The 23,286-nt window shown below is 39.9% G+C and overlaps 1 pseudogene; it reads right to left on the bottom strand.

The window, feature by feature from the left end:
* Nucleotides 1–16,895, bottom strand: part of LOC120309126 — a 144,445-nt pseudogene extending 127,550 nt beyond the window's left edge.
* Nucleotides 16,896–23,286: the final 6,391 nt, after the last annotated feature.

Here is a 23,286-nt window from a genome sequence, read left to right as displayed (position 1 = left end):
GTTTTTCAGTCATGGCCGCTGCAGCATCCCCATGGTCATGTGATCAAAATTCAGACACTTGGCAACTGACTCATACTTATGATGGTTGCAGTGTCCCAGGGTCATGTGATCACCTTTTGTGACCTTCTGACAAGCAAAATCAATGGGGAAGCCAGATTCACTGAACAACTGTGTTTACCAGCTTAACAACTGTGGCAAGAAAGATTATACAATGGGGCAAAACTCACTTAACAAATGTCTTCTTAGCAACAGAAATGTTGGGCTAAGTGATAATACTACAGCTACACTATATGGGTAAATATACCCAGACATTCGACAGCACTGTGAGAATTAGGTGTTCAGCAGATTTGATGGCACAAGGGGGAAAAAAATCTTTCCCTATGTCTAATTGTTTTGGCATGCAATGCCCTGTAATGGAGTCCCGAGAGGAGAAGCTGAAACAGTTTATGTCCAGGATATGAGGGGTCTATAGATATGTTCTCAGCCCTCCTTCTGACTCACACAATATAAAGTCTTCTATGGGAGGCAGACTGGTTACAATTGTTCTTTCTGCAATCTTAACTATCCGTTGGAGTCTGTACCTGTCCTGCTTGGCTGCTGTACCAAACTAGACAGTTATAGAAGTACAGATGACAGACTCAATAATTCCTCTGTAAAACTGTATCAACAGCTCCTGGGACAGCCTGAACTTCCTGAATTGACACAGGAAGAACATTCTTTGTTGTGCCTTTTTAATGATGGTTCTAGTATTAATTTGAAGTCCTGGGAGATTATTGAACCCCAAAACTTGTAGGACTCCACTACAGATACTGAGCTGTCAAATATTTTAAGAGGTGGGTAGAATACAAACTGTTCTAGAAATTTCATATTTTGGATTGTTTTCTTGGATGCTACAAAATCTAAGTTTCTTTAATATAACACTGAGAAGACTATAATACAAGGAGCAATTTCTTACCTGTACCACTTATCAATTTTGATGGTAAATACAAGGAGCGATTTAAATGGATTCCTCCTGAAACAGGTTTGTAAATGAATTCATACAACAGTTGTTTGTCATGTTTAACAATGTATTTATAAGAAATTGGTTTATCCAAGTTTTTTTTAGAAATTATGGTGTGGCCTTCAATCAGGTATCCATGATCTCCAAGATTTCTAGTATTTAAAAAATTATATTTTAGCAACAGAGCAGAGTAAAGGCAAGGAAGCAATTTATTATTGAAATAAAATTTTAGAGGCATATCAAATCATTAATATTGTTCCAGAAACTGGAATGGTCTTACATTTCTTATTACCGGTATATATACACTAGCAGTAAAAGTAAAATGCAATACCTGACCTACAATCATTTTTTTAGTTACGGTACTATTTAAAGTTAAAATGGCACTGAAAAAAGTGACTTATGAATGGTCTTCACACTTACAACCGATACAGCATCCCCAGATTCATGTAACAAAATTTGGATGCTTGGCCACCAGCATGTAGTATCTCAGGATCACATGATCACCATTTATGACCTTTCCAGCCGACATCCAGCAAGCAAAGTGCAATTAATGACCACCTGATTCTTTTAACACCTGCAGTGATTCATTTAACCATGGCAAAAAGGACATAAAATTGGGTGTGACTCACTTAACAACTGCCTCACTCAACAATCAAAATTCTAATCTCTATTGTGGCCAAAGGTCAAGGACTACCTGTACTAAACCTTCTTTTTTACTTTCAAAAGTAACAGGCCTCCCTAAATCTCCATCAATAAGTATAATGAATGCTGTGGATCTGCCACAATTTTTAAAAAGCAGATAATGACAGCATTCTGGGATCCAGCATCTTCTTGTGCTCATTACTAGATTAGATGTAATGTCCCCTTCTCCCTACTGAAATATTAGTAGTAACAGCTTCCCCTTGCACTTATGAAGTGCTAAGGGCATAAATAATACAATATAGCATTTCTTCACTCTAAAATACTTGCAATCTCACAGTACTAATAAAGGAGAATATTTGTAGCTCAGGGTTGAAATGAGGGGTCCTTGGTGCTCTCTGAGCTTCTTTGTTTCCCTGCCCACGTTTCATTACCCAAGGTAATTGGGTAATGAAAGAAGTGCCTTTGCCTTCCCTTTATGAATCCCATCATTCATGAATAATTGCCAATAAAAACACAAGTATATAGATTTTCTAATTACCTTTCCCCTGTAATATATACTATAAGCACATATCCCAAAGTAACTTTGCTGAAATACAAACATAAGCATCCACACATTTAGAAAGAGATAAATTCTAACCTCAAAAAAAGAAGGCTAAATGCCTTGCACATAACTCCGATGTTCATGAAAGCCTTTTAACTCAGAACTGAGAATATGCAAAAATTTCCAGTTTTGCATCAGGGCGAGATGGACGCAGGGAAGCAGGGCTCTGCCTCCCGCATTCGATTTCATCCTGCTAGGGGCCCAAAAAGGGCCTAAAGTCACCCCAGAGATGTGACAAAGAAAGAGGGGACCCTCATAGATCAGATATTGATGGCGATCAATCCGTTCAATCCGAGGAAGCTCTCTAAACCAGCTGATGAAAGACTGGCTGCAGTTTGGCAGCCAGTCAGAAGCTTCTGACAGCTGAGGGAAAAAGCACCAACTAGCAAATTTAAGCAATGCGTTTGGAACTGGATGACAGTACTTTTTTCCTACTCTTTTTAAAAAAAATTCCCTGAAAATAGAATCTCAAAAGGCAAAGATCCCAGAAGAAAAGAGAGAGGGTTTCCTGGTGCCCCTCCCCCTAGAACAGGGCTTTTCAACCTTTTCACCCATTGTACCACTTTTAGGATATGGCAATATCCGAGTACCATCAATCACCTAACAAGGTGTCAAAAACTTGATGACCAAAAAAAAAAAAAGGAAAAAAGTGATGACGTACAGGTAGTCCTAGACTTACAACAGTTCGCTTAGTGACTGTTCGAAGTTACAATGGCACTGAAAAAAGTGCCCCCCAAGGCACAGCCGAGCAAGACACCTGCCTGCCCACCCAGCAGCGCTCTTCCTCCTGTTCGAGGTTTTCATTATTATGAGCATTTCTGTTGAGGATTGGCAGCGGGGTGGGGTGGGGTATGTTTGGTTTTTATTCCCCCCCCCCCCGTCTGCTGGGTGGTTGCAGCAGGTTTTGGTCATTTCACATGACCCTGGGACACTGTGACCATCATAAATATGAATCAGTTGCCAAGCATCTGAATGTAAATCACAAGACCCTGGAGATGCTGCAACATTCCAATTGATCGGTGCTTCTTCTGGGCTCAGCAGAAGCGCCAGGATCAATTCTGAGTTCTAGTTGGAGGCTGGCGCTGCTCCTGGCACTTCCGCTGAGCCCTGACAGCCCAGCAGCTCCAGCCATCTCTTGCTCAGGCTTGTGTGGTGCTGCCACCAGTTCAGCTTATTTCCCTCCCCCACTACCATTTGTCTAGGATGGTCGCGTACCACCTGCCAGGTGCCAATGTACCACAGGTGGTACCCGTACCACTGGTTGAAAAGCCCTGCTCTAGATAGTCAAGAAAGTTAAATACCTAGAGATATACCTAACAGCAAGGTGTGTGACATTAAAAGAAGATAATTATCTCAAACTATTAAAACAAATAAAATCAGATTTGGAAAGATGGAAAAATTTACAATTATCAATCTTGGTAAGAATAGCGACGGTGAAAATGAATATTTTACCAAAACTACTTTTCCTGTTTCAAACAATGCCTATAAAATTAGAGAATTTTTTTTTTGATGAGTTAAATGCATTGATTTTGAAATTTATCTGGCAAGGGAAAAAAGGCAGAATAAGACTGAAATTGCTACAAGAAGCAAAAGAAAATGGAGGATTTGGGCTACCAGACTGGGTTCTATACTATCAAGCAGCTGCACTTACACTTAGACACAAACGACTACTATACCTAGAAGGAGATGACTAGAACTTGGATGGCATGCCTTTCAATGGTATGGGAAGAATAAAATGCATAAATATTTTCAAAATCACTATATAAGAAATGCCTTGCTTTTGATGTGGGAAAAGATAAAAATGAAACATTGTTATGAAAATACCAGGATGGATTTCGACAATGGAAGCGTTTGTGCACCAAAATTTAATCAATTATGAGAAACGTGTGATGTACAAAGACATTCTGAACACTGATGGGAAATTACAAACTAAACAAGAATTGGAAGAGCAGGGCATTGAACTATTATGATGGCCCCATTTGCAAATGCAAATGAGATACGAAAAAGATGCTAAAACATATGGTTTTTATAAAAATCAAACAGTATTTGACCAGATACTATTGTCATTAGATGAAAAACTGATTAAGAAACTCTACATGTTTTTGTTAAACCTGAAGTTGGAAGATGAACAAGTTAAAGAAACAATGATTACTTGGGCAAAAAAATTTGGGCATAATGTAGAATTAGAAAAATGGCAAAACCTGTGGGAAAGAAACTATAAAATAACAAGGGCAGCTAATTATAAAGAAAATGTATATAAAATATTTTATAGATGGCATTTACCACCTGCAAAACTGTTTAAAATATGTCTAATAATTGTTGAAAATGTAGGCAAAAGTCAGGCACATATTATCACCTTTGGTGGATATGCCCTAAAGCAAAAATATTTTGGTCAAAAATACACATGTGGTTATAGAAAATGTTAAGAAAACATGTAGATTTCAAGCCAGAATTATTTCTTTTAGGTATAATTACAGAGAACTATGACAAAAAATGTATATATTTAATATTACATGTATTAACAGCAGCGAGAATTGCATTTGCACAGTATTGGAAAAACCAAGAATATGCTATCATACTAACATATACTTACTGGGTACAGCTCAGCTCACATACAGTATCTTTCCAGTTGGTATAACCAGAAATTCCCCCTGCCATAATGAACACTTTATGCTTCTCAGGGTCTATCTTGAAGTCCTTAGACAGAACAGCATGGAAATAAACCGTAATGTTCTCCATAGATGTCTGACTGCAAAACAGAATAAAAAAAGATGGCATATACACACACACACACATACACACACACACACACACACACACACATATATATATGCATATATATATATATGCATACATATACACATACACACACACACTCAAATAAAACACCTCTTCAAAGGGTGCACAAAGTTTCAAAACTACTGCTCAAAATATAGTAAAATAAACATGCTATCAAAATACAGTAACAAATTAAAGAAGCAGTAACTTGATAGTGATCGCCTCTGTGAGCTCTCCAAAATTCAAGTTAATAAAATTATCTTTAGCATGCACCCAGCTTGTAGTAAAATTGATACAGCCTTTATTTCATTTGAAAGAGGAAAACACAAGAGTAAAACTCTCTGGTTGACCTTGAAAAAGGAAGTTGCTTGAGTCCTGTTTAGAATTTGAATGGGAGACTACAAGGCAATCCCAGGACTATAAGTTATATTAGGAAACTGAAAATTGACACAGAAAGTTGAAGCAACGAGTCACTTTTATATTGTTGTCAAAAGAAAACCTCACGGTTTGTCCAGATCAGGGGTTTTCAAACTTGGCCCTTTTATGACTTGTGGACTTCAACTCCCAGAATTCCTCAGCCAGCATGCCTGGCTGAGGAATTCTGAGAGTTGAAGTCCACAAGTCATAAAAGGGCCAGGTTTGAAGACCCCTGGTCCAGATGATCACTAGAAGCTGGCATGATTCAAAGGACATTTTAGTCTCATGTACATCATTGAATGGGAACGACTGGCATGCAAATCAGGGCTTGTGCTGGACCGGTTATGTAATCATCTGGCCAGAGTATATACCTGAGAATTGTGTTATTGTGTATAGCATTTACAGGTTAACGTTGAATCATTATGAGAACTGTATGTTAGAATATTTGGCATTTAAAGGATTAAGCGCTATCTCCTTAAGAGATGGCTTATGGGTAATGTAGTTTTAGCTGTTCAGTGAATCCTATGTTTAATGAGTCAGTGGGAGGGGCCACTAAGTTCATCACAGGATATCCTGGCTACGTGCCAGCTTCTGAAGGAATGCCTTTATGTGAGATCAGCATGGGGATGCAGGCAGAGAGACATCGTCTACAACCACGCTAGAACTGGTATGGAGGAATTACTGTTTTTAACCAACGTAAAATGGGCAAATGTACAGCATCTGGAAGCATCTTCAGAATTGTAAGTTCTGTCAAGGATTCCCGGAATAAATATTTGTTTTAAAACCATTTTATCACTGAGTTGACCTTGCCTGAACTTGAATTAAAAAGCATCTTAGTTCAGGTTCCGGAACAGGGCTGCATGTGGACCTTTAGCTCTCAGTTGTTTTGGGGCAGCAGAATCCATTATTTCCAAAGAAAGCTTTTTAATCAAAAAAGTGAAATGTTGGAGGCTGCTGTATCTGCTGCCAGGAAATACATTTGTGCAAGGCCATCACCAGGAGACAAAATAAAATTTCAGTTATCAGCATAGAGCATTTTTCCTTCAAGAATCAGGTGATACTATTCCCAAATGTTTGATTCAGCTTCTGATTTCAAATAAAACAAAGCATTGAAAAGCAGAATGTCCATGAAAAAAAAAACAGGACTTCATTTGCAAGCTATCCCAAACAGGGTTCCCAAATGAAAGCACCATCAAATGATCCCTTGTAGAAACTAGATTTCTTCCATGTCTTCCAGATGTTGAACTGCCACCACCCCAGACCAGCAATATTGGAAGTCAAACTCCTCTGGAAGACACCAGGTTAAGAAAGACCGATATTTTCCCTTGGGAGAACTGCCACAGAATAGTCTCACCTACATTGTCAAGAGCGCACCTATATTTAGTAAGAGCTTAAATCACAAAGGAAGGTAGAGATGGATGTTTAGCTGCATTCATGATTTCCTTACAATGGGAGGGAAGGGGAGAAAGAATAATCAAAAGCACTATAAGTTTACACACACACACACAAATAAAAATTAAGCAATCAAATATAGGTTAAGCATATTGGAATTGCTTTCAAAGAGGGGGATATTTTTGATCAAGCCTGTTAGAAACCGTATCGTTTCCACTGCTGCACATTATAAAAGTCTATGAAGGAAGAATCATAATGTTACAGTTCTACTAAATCTGAAACTTCCAATTCACCTGAATAAGGATAAAAAAGAAAATAGGCTTTTGTGGAGTTATGTTCCAACTATTATTAGATTATTAAATTAAATGTCAACATATATATGTACGTATGTATGTATGTATGTCAATGGCAAATAATTACAACGTACTTTTGTCTGACAGCAGGGACTTCATGATTCCTCTCTTCCGCACTGGCCTTGTTTCTTCTCTGAGGCCTTTGATTTCCAACAGCAGCAGAATCCCTCCTTTCTTCCCCAGACTCTTCCACTGGAGTGCATATTTTTTGTCCCTTTTCAGAGACATACTCCTGTTGGGCCTCATTTACCTTTGCTCTCTGTAATAAAGGCATATCAGATATACAAAAGCAAGCATTAGAAAGTGTCCATGCAAATAAAACAGTGAATAGCCTAGAAGGGTTTTTGCTAAACTGCTGTGCAACAATTACTTAGGATAACAAAACAAAAAAAAAGGAATTGCTCATTTTTATGATGTTTACTATCTGATTGTTAGAAAGGTGCTCTTGCGTTATACAAAAGTTTCCCTATCAAGAGATTTCAGATCACCAAATATAACTTATGCAACAAAGAACATTAACATTGGCACATAAAGTATGCCGCTTCACGTTTGTCCATTAGTTTGTTCTATTTAAGCAGAAATAGAAGAAAATGAAGTTAATGATTTGCTGCATGTGAAGTCCTAGTAGACATTGTTCATTATTCTCTTTCTGGAGACTGCTATGGTCTTTAGCTGTATGAGCCTGGAAGGTTTAATTCTCAGTCACTGATAGCTCCTATTTCTTACCACACAGCACTGAAGTTTGGAGTCTCCCAGGGTAGGGTAGAGATATCAATTATGCTAACAATAAATAACTGCCCATTGTTCAAGGCTGAGAAGTCTCAGGTAAAAATGACCATTGAAACATGGGAAGATAAGAGAAAATGCTGGAATCTGCTAAGAATAACAGGGAATTAATTGTACCACCATATTAACAGAAAGTGGCTTTTTCCTTCCTTGCAATAAAGATTCTCCTCTAATCACACCATGTATTCTTGTTTTGGATATAGGCCAGATAGAAATCTAAACCCTAGTCAAGCCTTCCCAAGTTCACAATTCTGTTCTTAGAACTTTTTTTAATCATGGGAAAATAAGAAATATTCAGGAGGATGATTCTTAGGAGGTTAATAAGGTTCATGATATTTTATACAAGATTGTAGGCTAGCTCTCCAGCACAAGCTGCTGTTGATAAAATTGCTGGAGTACCTGACACCAGAGGTTCCCAACCTTTTCGGCACTGGGTCCGTGGAGAGAGGTTTTTCCACGGACAGGAGGGTGCATAGTTTTGTGAGCTGCCTGCATCTCACGGATGGGGCTTTGCTTGTTTGTGCGGCCTGGTTGCTAGCTGGGGGTTGGGACCCCCTGCCCTACACCCCTCTCCAACATGCTATTTAGCTGGCTAAGACTGTGGATGTAGATAAAATACTGGTTCCATTTAAAATCACAAGCAGTTGATTTCAATAGACTCAGAAATTTAGATCTGCTAAATATTCAGATATTACGTTCTTCTCCCTTGTTCTAGAACTATGGCACTTCCTACAGCAAGAGTTCCCAAGCAATAGTCTCGGAAATGCTGGTGGTCTGCAAAGTGCTGCAGGTAATCCATAGGAGAGGCTTCAAAATTGCCTTTAAACATACTTCATAAAAATTAGTAGTCTAGATGCTCTGCAGGAGTGACATGGATAACCCTACCCATGGATATCATCAAGTTGTCACACCTCTTACATGTGGCATTATCTCTAAGGATGTAGAAATGCTTCGAATCCCCAAGATACAGCGAATATTTAATTACAGGGCAAGATACATTTATTGCTTCACAAAAAAATAACCATCTATGTGATTTATGTATCATTTAGCTTATGCTCTAGCTTTCTTCCTAAAAAGTCCATTCAAGGTGGCTATCAGTCTAGCAAGGTAGTCCGGACAGGACAGTTGAACAAATTCCACTTTATTGTAAGATTACTCTATCAATATCTCAAGTCTGAAAGTATATTTCTCTCCCTCTTACCTTTACAACCTACGAACTAGGGAGTGTCCCTTTGCCACACCCACATTCCTTCTGTGGGCTCGTCTCCCTCTTATCCAACCGTTCCCCTAGCCATGGCTCTGCCCACGTACTATTACACTAACAAAAAAGAGACCAAGATATATGCTATCACAAATAAATTGAGCAATTTACTTTTGAATTAGAAGCACTCCTCTGTTGCTTGACCTCTTCCGTAACTTCTGTTGAATTGCTATTTTTCACTTCAGATTCAGGCAAAGATCTCTTCGTTCCACAGTTTTGATATTCAGTGCTCGATCCTGTTTTTTTTTCCTCTGTAGATGTAACATTAACATTGATATCTGAAGATCTGCTGTCCGTGTCTCCCTTAGAAACAGGTTGCGTAACACTTTCATTTGATATATTGGTTGTATTCTCTGAAAGTTGTCCAGGTCCAACAGAACTGGTGGCACATTGTTTCTTGCTAGTATCTCTCTGTTCGCCAACTATATCAACCTTTCTGGAACTATCCTTCTCCATCTTCTTCTCCGTGACAGCAGTAACAGCAGGTTGACTTACTGCATCATTTTTCTTATTTTGTTCCGGCTGATTCTGGATTTCTGTTCTGCTTACAAATTCTTGGCCCTGATCTGCATGGAAGGAGGTATTTCTAATCTGGCCACTATTATCCTCAATGGATGGCATTAAGTCAATCGACTTAGCTTCTGAGCGTTGACTTTCTTCTACTGGAATTCTCATATTAGCCACATCTGGAGTAAGTGAACAATCAAAACTGGATGGAGCTGAACTTAAGCTTGACAAGCAACTATTCAATTCACTATCTGGAGAAGTCTTCTTCTTATTCCTTTTCCTGTTCTTCTACAAGATGGAAAGAAAAACAGGGTACTTAAAAATGGAAAATCAGATAACTAAAACTATCTCTTTCTCATTAAATAAAATAGAAACTTCTAGATTTTCAGCATTTCATCATATTATTAGCTGTATTTTTCTGCTGGACTTTTAAAATCAAAATTATAAGAGACTGGAGTATCAAAGCTTTTCTCCCTTCTTGTGATGCTTCAAATGATTGCAAACTTTGATAGTTTGCCTCCAGTATGTTACAAACAAATTTTAACTGCATTCTACCCCAGGCAAGCCATGCAATAAAAGAGTAGCAAGGACTAAGAGCGGGGGGGGGGGGGGGATGAAAAAAATATAATGAGAAGCACAGAAAAAGAAAAGATTGATTAAAAGACTCAACAAAAGAAACCAGTTATAGGTAGCCCTCAACTTATGACCACAATTGAGCCCAAAATTTCCAATTGTTAAGTTGTTAAGTGAATTTTGGCAGATTTTACAACTTCTTTTGCCATAAAGGTAAAGGTTTCCCCTGTCCAGTCATGTCCAACCTCAGGGGGGCAGTGCTCATATCCATTTCTTAGCCAAGGGAGCCAGCTAAAAACCATAACTGGATTTCTTTTGACCTTACTGTGAAAGTACAAAACAATAAATCTTTCCTTGGGTGGTTGTTTTCTCATTATTATTCTTTTCATTCATATTTTAAACCAGCCTAGATTTCCTCCCATGAAAACAGAGGGTCTTCCAGGGAAAGAGGTTACACGATACCTTCTTAATTTGAATATTGGATATATTTTCTTTTAAAATTCGTCAGGTTTTCCTCCATATGTAGAAAAATCTAAAGAATTGTACCATTTGTGATGGTGGGCCATTTTTTATTTTAAGCAAGGAAAAATATCTCAACGATATTGTGAAAAACTAAAGAATGCACTCAAAGCTGCTTAAAGAAAAGCAATGTAAACTGTGAAATATGTAAAATTGCAATTTATTTTGTTTTGGGTAAAGAAATCCTTTTAAATGTTCCCAATTTCTTAGCCTTGCTGTTTGGATTCTGTCTCCAGCAACCAAATGTACCCTATTCAGTGAATCAATTTTCATTTTCATTCTAAGCAAGGGTGATTTGCTTAAATATACAGACAGGAGAGAATTGACATATCCAAAATTACTGGATTGTTTTCACTGGAAATCAATTTCACACTGAGTAGCAAAACAGATGTGTTAAGCCTCCATAAGGGCTAGTGCATGTTGCCCATTAAAAGCCTCTGATGCCACACATTAGAAACTGTTCAGCAGCCTTTACAAAAAATGGAAACATGAAAGCCTCGGGATGTTTTCTAGCTAATAATGAATTGGAGTGGTTCATGGAATCCATCTGGCACTTAACTGTTAGTACTGAAGAATAGTATACAGGTAATCCTTGACTTAAGACAACAGTTGCTAAGTGAGTTTTGCCCCATTTTACGGTCTTTATTGCTACAGTTGTTAAATGAATCACTACAGTTAAGTTAGTAACACGGTTGTTAAGTGAATCCGGCTTCCCCGTTGACTTTGCTTGTCAGAAAGTCTCAAAAGGTGATCACATGATCCCTATCATAAATATGAGTCAGTTCCCAAGCATCTGAATTTTGATCCCATGACCATGGGGATGCTGTAATGGTCATAAGTGCGAAAAACAGTCAGAAGTCACTTTTTTCAGTGCTGTTGTAAATTTGAAGAGTCACTAAATGAACTATTGTAATTCGAGGACTACCTGTATATTTAAAGAATGCATTATGAAAGATAAAAAATACCATTTATATTTCCCTTTAAGAGAAAAAGGAACAACATCCATTTTCTCCATGGCTGTTAGAGAAACTTAACAGTTAATGCATTCAGTTAAGGTTTCCCACATAATAAAATGCACCCATATTTTAGTATGATACATCACATGAAAACCACTCCTTATTGGATATAGAAAAGGCAAGAAAAAATAAAGTACCAGAAGAGGCGATGTATATTTTTTTAAATATACTGGAAAGTCTGGGATCTGGGATTCTTCTAAGTAGAACAGGCAAATAATAATACAAAAGTTCAAGCTGAATTACTCATGCAGATGGATTTTATAGCAACATAAACATACCAAAAATACGCTACTTAAATGTTGTTTTAAGCGGACATTTAATATCTAGAGTAGACCACTTAACAGCATATCCAACTTTCCCTCTGATGTGCTGATTAGTACAGGTAGTCCTTGACTTATGGCTGTTAATAGAGCCTGCCCATTATGGCCATCAGTCATTGCAGTCATTCAGCAAGGTGCTCACAATTGCTTCGCTCAGTGACTGTTCTGTCTCTCACAGGTGCAGTAACTAAGTGAGCTTGCAGGTCATTAAAAGAGTGAAGCAAAAGAGCTTTCTGCTGAAATAGTTGCCTGTGCACAGACTGGATGTCCTGCATTGGACCAGAGAAAACAAAGCTGGGATTCGCAAAGAGCTTCGTTTCTCTGGTCCACCGCAGGCATTCCCCTCCCCTCCATTTGCCAAAGGGAACTGGCACACTGGGTTGGAGAAACGAAACTCAGATTCTGAAGCACCAGTTCCCCTTCCACCCGTGCTAGAAAGTCTAGCACACGATGGGGAGGGAAATCGGGAAATGGAATTTATTTGGAGTTTTATTTGGATTCTCAAGCTAGTTGGTGACACTGCCCCACAGAAGGCAGAAATCCATTTGACATTCATTCTCAGAGATGCTGCTTGAAAAAGTCCAAGACGCTGCAAAAGCTAAGGGGGAATTTAGCGCAGGGGCACTTGAAGCCTGACTCCATGTGCTCCCTGCTACAAGTGGCCCAGGATAAAATCCCTCTTGGCTTTTGTCATGGACTTTTTCAGCCAACACCTTTGGGAGGGCTGCTTGGAGGAGGGAGTCTGCCCTCCACATGAGGCAAAGTCAACCTGGTAGGCAGCCCTTCTGCTCTTAAAGAGGCTGGCTGAAAAGGTCATTCCCAAAATGACAGGCAGACTCCAAGACCCAAAGGGGGGAGACCTGCGGCAGCAGCCTGCAGCTTTTCCTGTTGGCTTCCCTGTTGACTTTCTAAAGAAGCCAGCAGGGAAGACTGCAAATGGTGATCACATGACCATGGAGGGCCTGGCAACTCTTCATAAATGCAAATGGGTTGCCGAGAGCAGGGATGGCAATCACATGACCACAGGAGCACTGCTACAGCCATTATGATCAAGCACTAGCTATAAGTCCCTTTGTTCAGCATCCTAATTTTGCATGGCTGATGAACAAATGGTCGTAAGTCGAGGAGTACCTCTCTATGTTGGACTAGGGCTGGGGAGAGGGAGAGAGACATCCTTCAGACTTTATGGGATCTAATTCATATTTCCATCACCAAGAATGTCCTTCTTTTCAGCTTTTTGTATCAACAAATCCTAGGGGGAACCACTTTGACCTTTCAATTTTGTTTCATATTAAGAACAACAAGGTCCCAAACCTCAGAACAATTAGACTTGCATCTGAGCAGGCAACAACTCGTGACAATTAACATTACACCATGTACTAGAAAAACCACCTGCTGAGGAACTGGGCATAGTTTACTGCCCTCCTTTAGGCACAGGTTCTCCCTTCGTTTTTTTCTGGAAGGAGGATTATCACTGTCATCCAACATATCCCAGTCACCAACATTCAGAGTTTTTATTGCCTGTTGAAAAACAGCCTTGCTTTCAGAGAACTTGTTATCTGGGAGCAAAATACAAATGTTAGCTTTTAATGCTGTCACAGGTAAAACAAGTAAATGCAGCAAAAGCGAAGGAGCAGCTCCAAGATTCCAGCGAAGAAGAGGAAGAGGGAGTCATTGAAAATTCTTACTGCAAAAAAGCGACTTTTCTGGATAAATCACATCTGGTATCCAAATACGCTTACCCTACTTACTCGCTTTTGGGAGGCTGTGGTGCCCTTCCCAAGGCTTCCTGATAGAGACTCTTCAGACGCCCCAGGCATTTGTTCGCTAGATGGCTGCTCATTCCCCAATGATCCTGACAAAGGGGAACTCTGCACCCTCAAGTCTCCATCAGGTTCCATCTCTACCACTGAAGTCTTTTCTTCATCCCTCCTGTCTGCAACCAAAATATGACATTTTTTGAAAGTCAATTAGAGAGCAATCTGAACTCAACTGAGAGGCTGCAATGTGAATCTCAGGGATAAAGAAAGAGAAACTATTTGCTTAAGCTACTGAAATTATCAGTTTTCTACCAAACCTTTTTATTGCAAAGTGTATTTACATTCCCAGGCCTACACTACAGGGAACATCAACCATTCAGTGCTTAAAGTGCACAGTTACCTCTTTCATTTAAAAGCAACTATGCACATAACCTAATACAGTGATGGCGAATCTTTTAGAGACCAAGTGCCCAAACTGTAACCGAAAACCCACTTATGTATCTTCGGGTGCCGGTTGAGCGTGGCCCATTGGCTGGGTGTGGCCCATTGGTTGGGTGTGGCTGCGGTGGTAATGGCAGACTGGGTGGGACTAAAATGTTCAATCAATCAATTCCAACTTTGCATGATTTTTTTTTCAATCAGTTGAAATTGACTGATTGACTGAACCTTTTTTTTTTTTTGCACATGGCAGCGGAGGCCTACAGCGAAAAGGTTTTATAAAACCTAGCTGAAGGCCTAAGACTGGGGCAACAGTGTGCATGCCCACAGAGAGGGCTCTGAGTGCCACCTCTGGCACCCGTGCCATAGGTTCGCCACCACTGACCTAATAGCACGTATATCTGAAATGGTCTCCATTTCTCTGGTAGCAGCACTCATTCAATTGGAGGGGAACAGATTAATTGGGACCTAAACAGATAACTAAATATGTCCATGAGTCTATAAATGTTACGGGGCTATTACTACAGGACTGGTACATATTTTAAGGGAGATTTTTAGATTAATTTCATTAGAGACTTTGAAAGATTTGCTGAATTTAATATTAAGCTGAAACTAATTCAAGAACCTAAATTATTCAATGTTGTGTAGCTTACTCTAAGTTAATATACTCCAGGTGACAGGAAATAAGTCCTATAAGTAACAACCATTTATTCTGAAATCAGTTTTTTTTAAAAAAGGAATGAGAAAGGTTGGAGGAGAAAGGCAACGTATGTCTCTTTATTACTTTACAGCTTTTTTAAAAAAAATATGCAGAATCAAATTAGTGGTACATTTACAATACCCAATCTTGATAGAATACAGTGGTTCTCAGCCTGTGGTCTGCTCATGAAGACTTGTAGAAATGTTATGATTTAAATCTTGAGTTAAGTCTTTGGAGTCCTGGCCAGGGTCTACGGCCACAAAAGGTATTTAAAGGAGGTCCAGTGTGAAAGAAAAGATTGAGAACTACTGCTCTACCATATTCAGCACATGACAGAGAGCAAACTAGACAGCATAAAGAATTCTAGAAATTCCATTTGTAATTTTTTCTACACCCATATTTTTCTTTTAAAAAATACGTTCCAGTTCTTATTGAGAAACAGTTGCATCTGATCGAGTGATTCACGGCTGGGACTGCAAAGAACTTACTTTGCACACTGCAAGACGTTGTCAACTGTCCTCCACAATTACTGCAGAACTTGTGTGATGCATTTTGAGTGTCATGACATTTAGGGCATTTAATGCCCTTCTTGTGTGACCGGCGACCCAGGGTGAGCTTTTTACAGCCTGTCGGGAAGCGAAATAAGCAAAATAAGCAAAAACGGGAGGAGAGTTATTCATACAAGTAGGTGGGACAACTGCGCTGCCGCGGCAAACAGAAATCAGCGGAAGAAGGAAACGCTTTCAGTGCTGTACGATAGGCGCAACCCTGCCGCCGCCGCAGCAGCAGCAGCGTCCAATCAACGCCGACTATGCAAATGAGGATCGATTACTTTCGTTTTCCTCTTCAGCCACCTGCGCCCAGTCTCACCAATGAGAAAACTAAGTCTGAAGAAGCCCAGGTTAACACTCAGCATTCCCTGCCAAAGGATCCCAACCCATCGTTTCCCAAAGCATCGCAACCACGAAACACTTGCTTTTCGGAATAAGGTCTTTTGTTGCGTGAAAATATCACTTTCGGTTTTGAAAAACAAGCGTCTACTGTATTACTCCTTGTCTAACGCTTACGGCGTAATTTAGAACAGCGGCAGATCCCAGAAGAGGGAGGATACCTTAACTAGCGTTTAGCCAAAAACGAACCTATAGACGGTTTAAGCCCTTTGGCCCCTTAACGAACTGTCCTTCGCGTCTGATCACCGGTGCCACACCCAGAAGGGCTGCAAATACAAGAAACTAAAGAACCACACCCCCCAACTTGGGAAGTTATTATCCCATAAGGAAAACGATCTTGCAGGAAAGGCGGTCCCGTGTTCCCCTTTTGGCCACAGGCCCTCGTTTTCCGCTGCAAGGCAGAACCGTCTCTCCTTTTTTTCCATAGCGACAAACGACCGACATCCCCGTCCTACCGCGACACTATGAGTTACAAAACGTCAGATTGTGTCCCCCCCCCCCCCAGCGCCATAAGTCTGAATAAACGCTTCACATCCCAACCGGAAGAGATGAGCGTCGCAACGCCATCCTTTAAGCCGAGCTCCTCGGCTATAGGGAGCTAACGGGGCTCACCGTAAAGCAAGCGAGTTATCTGCGGGGACGCATCTCCGAGGCGCTTTACTCACCTCAGCTGAGATCAAAAGGAATCCAGCGGGCCGAGAGCAGCGCCGCGCAATTAAAGAAAGACTTTCCCCCAAAACTCTTCTGCTCCAATCTGCAGGCGCAGCCGGCTGAAGGAAGAGTCCCGGGCGAAGTTTCGTTTTCCGCCGCTGCCTGCCCGTTTTATTAGAAGATGCACAAACTATCGCTTTCCAAACGTCACACTGGCGCCCCGCCTCTGTATTTAGTTTGCAAGAGCGAAGCCTGGCTGCGGGCGGGGAATTCTAGAAAGCGCGTGCAGGAGGAGGTGGAGGAGGAGGGTTGAGCGCTGTCCGCCCTCACGGCGGAAAAGTCCAACCCATCCGGACTCAATTGAGCCGGCTGAATTTGGTTCCCCCAGTCAGGCTGCTGAAAAATGCTTGCACCGCTTCTTGCGGTGAGTTGCCCAGTGGTGAATGTGAGAAAGCGCACACACTGGAAAGATCTTCTTCTTCTTCTTCTTCTTCTTCTTCTTCTTCTTTCTTCTTCTTCTTCTTCTTCTTCTTCTTCTTCTTCTTCTTCTTCTTCTTCTTCTTCTTCTTCTTCTTCTTCTTCTTCTTCTTCTTCTTCTTCTCCTTCTTCTCCTCCTTCTCCTCCTTCTCCTCCTTCTTCTCCTTCTTCTCCTTCTCCTTCTCCTTCTCCTCCTCCTCTTTCTCCTTCCATATCTGTTATCGGAGGTTGGCAATCATGCTGGCAATCCTGTTTTTATCAGCAGCCGCAGAAAAAAGTGCTGCTGAGTTTTGAAGCCACAATGTTCTTCTTCTGCCTGGACCTCGCTTGCCTTCAATCTTTTCCTGGAGGATTAAATGGAGTATGCCATATTTTTCTGGGTGTCACATCACATGTCTGAAATATTCTAATTTTCATTTTTTAATTGTTTTGACAATTTCCCTTGGCTTTCCCAGGAGGCTTATCGCCTCCTCATTTCTGATCTTGTCAACCCAGCTTATACGTAACAGCTGCCTGTAAATCCACATTTCAAATGCTTCTAGTCTCTTCAGTTGGCCTTCTGTCAGAGACCAACTCTCTACTCCATAGAGCAGGATAGAAAATATATAGCAGTGGTGGCGAACCTATAGCACGGGTGCCAGAAGCAGCACTCAGAGCCCTCTCTGTGGGCACGCGAGCCATCACCCCAGTCCTAGGCCCTCAGCTGGGTTTTATAAAACCTTTTTGCTTTAGGCCTCCACTGCCATGTGCAAAAAAAAAAAAAAAAGGTTCAATCTTGCAAAGTTGGAATTGATTGATTGAACTTTTTAGTCCCACCCATCTGCTGTTACCACTGCAGCCACGCCCACCCAATGGGCCACCCCCCCAATTGGCCACACCCAGGCAATGGGCCACCCCCACCCGGCACCCGATGATGCATAAGTGAGTTTTGGGTTGCAGTTTGGGCACTCGGTCTCTAAAAGATTCGCCATCACTGATATATAGCATCTGATAAGCCTGATTTTCAATCTTAGGCTTATGTCATGACTGCAGAAGACCTTTTTCATTTTGAAGAATGCTGTTCGAGCTTTTCTCTATCCTTGTCTTTACTTCAGTGATCATGTCCCAGCTTTCATGTAAATTAGAACCAAGATGTGTGATCCTTTCAACTTTTCCTAGTAGTATTCCTTCTGAATTTATTGGTGGTAAATTAACGGGTTGTTTGCTGACGACCATGATCTTGGTTTTTGAGATGTTAGGTTTCAAGCCGTATTTTTCAGATATTTTTGTGACTCTGTTGATGAGGAGCTGAATGTTTTCATGCTTACTGGCAAGCAGAACTATATCGTCAGCATATCTTAAGTTGTTGATCCAAACACTGTTTACTTTGATGCCAGCATCGATGTTCTCCAGTGCCTCGTTGAAGATTGACTCAGAGTAGATATTGAACAATAGTGGTAATTAAACCTCTCTGTCATCTAAGGGGTTCCTCTATTACTGTATTTTCATGCAACCTGATGAATTTCTATAAAGAAGCTGTGATGGAAGCCCTTGGTTTTGGATAGAACTCTGAGGTTGAAGACCCAGTGGGTCTTCAGTTTCATTTGCATTGTCCCTCTTAGGACTGAAGTTAATATGGAAAGGGATTCTCTCCCCATGTGTATTTTTCATCTGGATTAATTTCCATTGGCCAAGGGATCTGCAGGTCAGTCACATTGTTGGCCTTTGCCTTATACTTTATGACAGCGATAGGATTCTTCTGTCTTGAATCAATGTTTCATCTCTCTGTTTGCAAGCATGTGCAAGCAGTTCTCTTTCCATATCAAAGCAGCTTCCAGAATCCAGTTGCTTGGCTTGTGACAAAGGCAGGAGTGAAGTGCCCTGATTGTTTCCAATTTGTTATCAGTCAATATAATCAGCAGTTTAATTATAGAGCAGACTAGTGTAGAACATCCATTCAGTTCACCAATATAGGATCACAACGTATTCTGTGGAAGAGTCACAAAGAAGTTAATAAAACTACCATCTTCCACATTTTCCTTCTGTTCAGTTCGTGACTATGCCTAGGTGGAAATCTTGCCTAAATTTGTCCTTGACAGAACTGATAATTTTCTGTTTTGATTTATTTAAGTAGGTTTCTCAGGCCACTTATGCTGGGATTTTTTAATGCTTGCTATGCTCAACAGTCGGCCTTGAAGGCTGACTGTTGAGCAAAACATTTCCAGAGGAGATGGTTCTGAAAACAGAGGATGGCATTCTTCCTAATCTCCACAGGTGTCTTATCCTTCCTAGGTTCAGCAGAAGGATGGTGAGGTTTTTAAAGCAAGGAAATGTTTTCCTCTCCCAAACACGAGAGCTCATTTTTCTGCCTTCCTTAAATCAGCATGTTTGGAAGAATATTGGCTGTGGGGCCCATCTCTCTATGCTGGTGCTGTGATTTGCCTCTTTTAAGAATTTTATTAAATATTTCTTTAACTTAATTTTATGCAGAGCAGATTTGCCTCTTTTAAGAATTTTATTAAATATTTATTTAACTTAATTTTATGTATATCATTATACCTTGGGATATTTAAAATGGCAATATTTATAGATTCATTCCCTTTTTTTCTTTTTATTCACTTCTTCCTTGCAAGTCCCCCACCCCCATCCTTATCTACATTTATACCTTTGGTCTGATTTTCAGCCTGTTGAAACAGCTTTGTGAAAATAATAAAAAAAAAAACAGTTCATCAGCTTAGTAGGTCATCTCCACTATAACGTAAGCTTTAAAAATAGGCATTTCCGTGTTAGAAATCAAAGAATATGACACCACTTTGTGATACTAATCTTGCAACCCACAGTCTCTCCCCCACCTTGTAAAACACACCAACACCTAACCCCAATGTATACTATAGGTTATTACTCCCAGCATTCTGACTTTGCAAGTAGAGTTAGCCACACACAATGATTTATGTATAGGCAGTCTTCAACTTATGGCCACAATTGAGCCCAAAATTTCTGTTGTTATGTCTGTTGAGACATTTGTTAAGTGATTTTTGCCCCATTTTATGACTTTTCTTGCCTCATTTGTTAAGTGAATCACTGCAGTTGATAAGTTAGAAACCCGGGTGTTAAATGAATCTGGCTTCTCCATTGACTTTGCTTGTCAGAAGGTTGCAAAAGGTGATCACATGACCTTGAGACACAGCAATGGTCATAAATATGAACCAGTTGCCGAGCATCTGAATTTTGATCATGTGACCATGGCGATGCTGGAAGGTTGTAACTGTGAAAAACTGTCATAACCACTTTTTTCAGTGCGGTTGTACCTTTGAATGGTCACTAAATGAACTGTTGTAAGTCGAGGACTAGCTGTATTTCTTCATTCCTGGCTCACTTCAGGAATGTGGAACGCAAGCAGCAGTCATATCCAACTGGATGTGTTTTTTGTAACAATGTTCATTACGTATTGCAAAAAAACAAACATAAAAATATTTCAAAATCATTGTGCCCATTCAAGTAATCAGTTATAATGAGTTGAAATTGTGTATCAGGTAATGAAACCCAAAAATGAAGCAACAAATTGTGTATAGCCTGGTAAAGATGCCATCCTATCTGTGGTCATTTATGTTACATTCATCCTTGGTGGGATCAGCTCTAATGATAGTAATACACAGGTGTTATTTTTCTTTTCAAAAGAAGTGAGATATAATACCTACTTGATGAAATGATGAAACTATAAGATTGCATAGTGCGGAATGAAATATGTTGCAGCCGTCAGAATTTAAAATAGAATAGAATTTAAATAGAAAAATAGAATTTAAATAGAAAAATAGAATTTAATATAGAATTTAAAAATAAAAGGAACATAGGAAGCCTTTGATCTGCCCCCCCCCTTTTAGCCTCCCTTTGAACTTCTTGAAACATACAAACTTAACACTTAGACTAATACTTCATCACTGGCTCCTTCAAAGAATTCCCTCAGGGGTGTCAAAATGCCGGCCCATGGGCTGGTTTCATCATACTGAAGCTGTGCCCACTCCAATGCAAAAAGGGTCGCGATATGTCACGACACGTGATGTGGTGAGTTTGACTGCCATGCCTCAAGGGAAGACGCCAGATCCCCTCCTAATAATCCACATCTAGGGAGGATCTTCCTTCCTGGCCTTCACACATCCTCAGGGCAATATATCTCAGGATCAAAGCCCAGGGCAGGAACATCTCAATCTGTGTATCTAAACATCAACGACTGCTTGTCATTATATATACACCTCTACTGGTAGACCCCTAACTAGGTAGACTACCTCCAACCATTGTATGTGGTTGAATGAATGAACTCTACTTTTAGCAACTACCCCTTTGGGTTTATTGCATATTATATGTTTACTCATGACCCAGCTCAGAAAATCAGACCAAGTAAATTCTTCTAATACTGCCTATTTAGAAATATATCCCTTTCACTTTCCTTTCCCCATTTTATGCTGTCTCAGCAATTCAGGAGTACTTGTTGCTGCAGAATGATGCTCAAATATAAATGGCTCATCATCTCTAGCCCAGCTGGAGAATGTGAAAAACGATTACCCAAACCTGCATATGCATCGGTAGAAGCTCCAGGCATTTCTTAATTTAAAAGGTAAATGTGATTCATGCAGCTGTCTTGTTGAGACTTCAGTTTCTCTCTTGGATGATGGACTACTGAGCCTTTTCCAGATTAAAGCTCTATGTACAGGTTTCTCATTAATTTCTTTCTCTCCTTGTAAGAACTGGAGTCTAGTTTTACCCCCACTCACTCTGGCTAGAGACTACCAGCTTGTGCCTAAAGCAAAAAGCTGTGGTACAAAAAGTCACACTTTATTTTTATTTTTATTATTATTATTTTTATTTTTAAACCAACAAAACAAAACATAACACACACACACACACAGTATCCCCCTTTTTTTAAACAGCGATTTCATAATGGTAATCTTCTATTATTTACATTCCCCCCCCCTTATTCTTCTTTAGAATATTTGTCCTTATTGCCCCGTTGTTTCTTATTTGCATTTTTCTTCCTTCATACATATTATTATTACTATACATTATTATACACACATTTTCCATTTTTGACCTTTCCACATTTATTCTCCTCGATTATTTCTAGTCTCCAACCAGTCATACCACTTGTTCCATATTAGAGAGTACTCTGTGTCTTCCTTTTCTTTTATCTCTTTTGTTAATTTGTCCATCTCAGCACAGTCCAGGATTTTTCTTATCACTTCTTCCTCTGATGGTATATTCTCATTTTTCCAGAACTGTGTATATGCTATTCTTGCTGCCATTGTTATATGTAAAATTAAGTATCGTATTTGTTTACTACATTTTCTGTTTAAAATACCCAGCAAAAAGATCTCTGGTTTCCAGTTTATGGGTTGGTCTATTATTTCTTCGATCCATCTTATTGTAGTCCAGTATTTTTTCGCAACTGGGCATGTCCACCATAAATGATAATACGTTCCATGTACTTTTTTACATTTCCAACATGTTGGCTAACTGTTCTGGAACATCTTGGCAAGCTTTGCTGGTGGAAGATGCCATCTGTAAAACATCTTCAACTGGTTTTCCTTGAATGCTGCTGACATAGTCAATTTTATGTTTATTTCCCATATTTTTTCCCATTTCTCCAATTCTATATTATATCCAAAAAATTTTGTCACAGTTTAAAAGAACAAACAGGAAGGAAGGATGAGAAAAGGAAGGTGATGCTAAACACAGTGGCAGTACAAAAGGCGCTGCCCTGTCTAGTTTAAACTGCAGTCACTTCTGATAGGAAAAGGTTGACAGTCCAGTAAAAATCTGGGACAAGGATGTCAATTCGGAACACGACAGCAAGGTTAAAAGCAGAACGGCCTCTTTATCCATAATTTAAGTGGGTGTTCATAAAAAATATGTAAGTCACTTGAGAATATATCCAAAAGCTCAGCTATATTGCAATTTCAAGTTTAAATGTGAAAAGAGAATTATATGATAGAATAAGGACAGTTGGTGGGCAAATAGGTTTTGAAACTGGGTAGGATGGAGACTTGTCACTTTCCTCAGGTTTCCCTGTATTTTAAACCACCTCCCTTTGTTGTGAAGGTCAACAACAAAGGGAGGTGTTGTTGACCTCCTAGCTCTAGGACAGTGGTGGCAAACCTATGGCATGGGTGCC

This window comes from Crotalus tigris, unplaced genomic scaffold (assembly GCF_016545835.1).
Source record: "Crotalus tigris isolate CLP2741 ecotype Arizona unplaced genomic scaffold, ASM1654583v1 scf7180000017551.9496454, whole genome shotgun sequence".
Classification (NCBI taxonomy): domain Eukaryota; kingdom Metazoa; phylum Chordata; class Lepidosauria; order Squamata; family Viperidae; genus Crotalus; species Crotalus tigris.
This window is presented reverse-complemented; position numbering and strand designations above follow the sequence as displayed.